General features: G+C 43.1%; 1 pseudogene; it reads right to left on the reverse strand.

Annotated features, from left to right (window-relative positions):
• Positions 1-4051: 4051 nt before the first annotated feature.
• Positions 4052-4566, reverse strand: LOC147903562 (uncharacterized; annotated as a pseudogene).
• Between the last annotated feature and the right edge of the window lie 704 nt (positions 4567-5270).

Here is a 5270-nt window from a genome sequence, read left to right on the forward strand (position 1 = left end):
CGATGGGTATCTTGATTACAATGGACAGGAATGAGGCTATTCCTGTGATGTCTCGAGGACCAGTCATAGATTATGTGCCTATTGATTTAGACTCTTCTAAGCCATATAAGGACATCCTCCTTTAGTTGTTGCAAGGCAGGGTCTTCTTCAAACATCCATTGCATTAGGGTGGATCCCTCTGTTGAAGGGTATGACACACCTTCTTCCTCTACCCTTTCATGTATTTGCAAGGCTTTTGAGGCTTGAGACTCTGTTGAAATTCCTCTTAGCACTTGTGTACCAATTTATGTGCCTTGGTGAGACCTTGTTTCCCCACCCATGGGTTGGAATATTCGTCGTGACCCTTAGGTGTTGTGGCTTGGCCATGGGTTGAAGCCATTATCGGTGCCTCATTTGCCTCATGTGGGTGGTTGTTGCTAGTAACATTTGAGAGAGTGACATCAGAGGAAGATGATGTTGGTAGGGTGGCTGTATCTTCATCTGACCCATCTTGGATGATGACCAAGTATTTTTTCCCTTCCCAATCTTCATTGCACCCTTGGTGCTTACTCGTGCTGATTCAGTTGCATCTCTAGGTTGTGACGTACTAGCTTTATCCCTTTTGGCTTGTTTGTGAAGCTCTTTATTAAGGGCTTTAGCTTGCAATCTCATGATTACATTCAAGGGTACTGATGATAGTTGGCCTCTGTCAATGCTTAACAAGTTAAGGCTTGTGGACTTAGATGGTCTTCCCATCGAGAAATCCTTAAAAAGATGGTCCACACCACACCTAGTGCATAATGGGGGTGGTGTATTAGATGCTGATGCACATGTGATTGGCTATTTATATTACCCCTTATATGGACACTTATTGGCAAGGTGTGGCCCTTGACACATATGGCATTGAATGGGTTGTGCCTTGGTCAAGTTGTTCCTATCTCCCTTTTTTTGAGGAATCGGTGCCATTTGGTAGACCAGAATGTGCTTGTATAATGCTAGACCAATTTGCATTGTCACCATTTTGGGGATAGTTGTGTCCACTATAGGTAGGTTTGGGGTCTCCCCAATCACTAGGTAGCTCTTCCACCAATACTTGATTCAAGGGAGTAATTTGTGGTGGTGGTGGTGGTGGTTGAGGTCCCAATATTGGCGAGGGTAATGGAAATATATTTTGAGCCCTAAATTGCCCTTGATTGGCTGAAGTTGCTCCTTGCATTGCCAATCATGCCTGATTGGATGGATTGGGTGGTGCAGGCAATGGTAGATGCGTCCTTTATTAAAACATGGGTTGAGGAATCACCCTAGGGTAATGACATTGGGATGTGTCAAAATTTCCCCAATGATCACAATGGACACAATAGAGTGTTGGCCTCGATCAAAGATGAGGGCATTCCTTAGTGGGATGATTTCGAGTGCATACCCCACAGCATATGTTATCCGATGTCCCATACATTGGTGGTCCTGATGAAGGGTTCCGTGGATTTGATGGCACAAGGTTGTGATGGGAGGATCTAGGCCCAGTAGGCATTGGCATTATGACTTGGGTTGGGTTGGGCCTATAGGTTAGACTGGAGGTCCTCTAGGGAGTGGTATGTTCCCCATAGTCATAGGCCTATAAGGGGCACTTGTTGGGTAGGGAATATCTTCCATGTTTTGTTGCCAAGGAGGCATCATCAAGGATTCTAAGGTGGAGGTTCTTAACTCTTGACCTTGAAGGGTTACTCCTTTGCCCTCTTTGCTATAGCATTTGGGACCATTGTGAGAATGTGGCTCCAAAACCATCCCCGTAGGATTTTCTATCATCAAAGGATTGGTATGACGGGGGTTGATTGCCATTAGGTATCATGGGACTTGGCTCCCTGATTATGGCTTCTGACATTAGTGGTTGGGCTGGCATTTGAGCCTATGACATTGCCCTAGTCTGTTATCTAGCAAATGGTTTAGCCACTCTACTGGGTCTGTTAATCCAAACCTTCCCATGATATTGGAAAAGGCTTCCCTTAATGTGGTTGCTGCTCTAGATGGGGTAGGAGAGTGGAGATCAATGGGGATGGAGTCCAGAGCTATTGAGACTCTAACATTGGAGGGTTCTCTATCCTCACTCATGGACTCTTCTGAGCTAGATAATTAATCTGGTGGTGGTTCTTGCAATGAGTGAGAACCGACTTTTCAGCTTACTGACCCTGAGGATGCCAAGGTGGGTATGGAGGTCGACAAGATGGTATTTGAGGCATTGTATTTAGACTCAAAGTGAGCTTGTAGAACTCTTCTTGATCTCAATATCATGTGTTCATTGGCATAGTGGAGGCCTCAATTCTAGGTTGAGTTTGCCTCGATGTGGGGTCAAGGGCCGGCAACCCCTTGTGGCTTCCCTACGACCGATGGGATAAGGTTATGGTGATGACCAACAAAATAGAGCTATGGCGACGACCGGTAGGATAGGGCTATGGCGACGACCGGTAGGATAGGGCTATGGCAACGACCGGTGGGATAGAGCTATGGCAACGACCGGTGGGATAGCAAGTCGGCGAGATAAAGTTAAAGCGATGGTTGGCGGGACAGAGCTATGGCAACGATCGACGGGATAGCCTTATGGCACTAGGTCAATGCAAGTTTGACCAATAGTATAGCTGACTGACAGTGATCAATTTGGGCTGCGGGTTAGGTATTAACATGTGTCAGGTCAGTGGGATAGAGTTAAGGCAATGATCGATGGGATAATGCTAAGGCGGTGGGTCAACGCAAGTTTGACCGATGGGATATGGTTATAGCATTGGGTCAACACAAGTTTGATCGGTGGGATACGGTTATGGCATCAGTCGATGGGATAGCGCTATCGCACCGACTCGTGGGGATAGGAACACGCAGTTTTGCCAACTTGTTTTTTATGATTTGTGAAGATTTGGAAGTTTCTGTTCATGTTTTTTTATGATGGGGGGATGCTAAACTACATAATCTAGCTACTCAATCAAAAAAACTTGAAAACAAAACACTTTTTGAAAGTTAAAATGCAAAATTTCATAAAGGGTGAGTTCTAAGATACAAAACTACTTTAAGATTTGGCAAGAATCCTCATTTTTTTTGTTTTTTGAGGTGTTTAGACCTCACACACACCTTAGCAATCACACCCGCTAAGTTCCTATCAACTTAAAACACTAAAAAGCATCAAAAACAAACTTCAAATGCTCCAAAATGACTTTCCAACCAAAAAAAACAGTTTTTCTACTTTTTCGTCCAAATGTCTCACTTCCTCCCTCTCTTTTCTCCTACAACTCTGCTAACAGGCTCCAAGTTAAGCTTGAAGACTTGTGCAATGGGTAGATATCCAAGGAAAACAAGTTCAAATGTAAAAGCATACCTTCATTCCCTGGCAGCGGTGCCAAAAATGTAGTGGGTCTTAGTGGTGACTCACATGTCATGGGGATGTTGAAGATATGCTGATGGAGCCTCCACTCCAAGCTACTCCTTGTGAGAGCAATGCAAGACACGAGCTATCTGCAAGTGTCACTTGCAGTCTCCGGATTGTTGCAATGTGTTTCCATGCAAGAAAGAGGGGAGAAGGGAGGGGAGAAGGGAGGGAAAGGAGCAAGGAAGAGGAGAGTGAAGGGGGATGGAGTGGCAAACACAAGGGCACTACAATGGAAACAAGAGAACACCCAAAACACTCTCTCTGAAGAGAAGACGAAGCTTGTATTCAAACATGTGCAAACAACAATGAAGACCAAAGTCAACATTTGGCCTTTTATACAAGTCACCTTTTGAAGGGAGGGCCAATCCTAATCTCTTTACACCACTCTCCCTTCTCATTCTTTTACCATTCTCTTAGGCCCATCTAGCTCTAAGACACAATCCTGGCTCTACGGACTTGCCATTGTCCATCAAATCACATCACTTAACTAGCGGTGGCATATTGTTAACCAATCTATTAACACTATCATATGGATCACTAGCATATTGTTGTTGCAGAAGATTAACATAAAAGATACATTGCTAACTAGTAACTAGCACTTTGCCAAGTACATAACTCACAAACAGGGAATCAAATGTAGTTTCAAGACCACCAAGTTTCATATCAAATCCCAAAGGGCATGCTATTATAGATTGCTTTGTAACTTTCTAGGGTGATTGGGTACATTTTCCTTCTTTTTGGCATACACTGCATGGGTATCTTGATGCAACGTATAAGATTTTAAAGTATGTGGAAAGGAGTTTCTTGTTATCTACTTTGAAGGAGTAGGAATCCAATTACTTGTAGTACAACCCTTTCAAAACATAGGGACCTTTATCAATCACATTCTTCCATTCATCAATGTATCCCTTTTCTACCTTCTTCTATATTGCAATGCACTTGATAAGATGAAAATATGCATCCTCAGCATTGATTGTTACATCTAGATTTACTACAAAAGTGTCACCAACACACAAAGTGCTACTTGAAACATCATATTGGCCTTCATACGTGACACTATCATATCCATTCACCTCATCTGCATTGATCTCAGCATCATTAGGTGGTGGTACCATAGTGTGATAAGCCCAAGGCTCCACATGAGCCTTGTTAATGCAATGTTTCCATTGTGAATGCATGCATACTTCACATAAGCATTCCAATGATCTTGCTGCCAGGCCTAGATCCATTGGGCTATGGCACGAAATGCATGAAACTTCAGAGCGAGACTTTGAAATGCTCTCACAATTCCACTTCACCACTCTATTTGCATCTCCAAGCTTAATCTTCCAAAACACATGGCTATATTCCCTTTTTTTTAAAGGATACATGCCACATTTCTCTATGAGAAGAAGTCTTGTAGAAAAGTAACCACATCGACTCTCTGCACACTTCAAGATGGGACCACTGGGGTTTAATTTCTCATGTGTCAATATTCTTGTTACCACAGTTCCAGCACCATCATGGTCTCCCTTGCCATGACCCTCAGGGGGTTCACCTCATTAAATTTTAGTGTACCACGTACATTTAAAAGGAGGGGTATTTTAATTTAACGTTTTGGAAAATTTTAACAAGTTTACAATAACAGGAGGGGTTTTTTAATTCAACTTTAGAAAAAAAACACTTAGTTCATAAGTAACGAGGGGTGTTCTTATTGGGGGGAATTTCAGTTGAGGGGTTTTTTAATTAGTACCCCTTGAATGCATGTGATACATATGGTTTCTAGGTAGTGCACCCCCCAAGCCATGACCTGATCCAAAAAAGAACCAGCTCATCTCCATCCTTGTCAATCAGGCATATCTTGCAACAATGATAGAATGGCCTAGCAATCTTAAACTATGAG

This window comes from Dipteris shenzhenensis, chromosome 3 (genome assembly GCF_047967505.1).
Source record: "Dipteris shenzhenensis isolate YYH24624 ecotype China chromosome 3, Dip_SZ_1.0, whole genome shotgun sequence".
NCBI classification, from domain to species: domain Eukaryota; kingdom Viridiplantae; phylum Streptophyta; class Polypodiopsida; order Gleicheniales; family Dipteridaceae; genus Dipteris; species Dipteris shenzhenensis.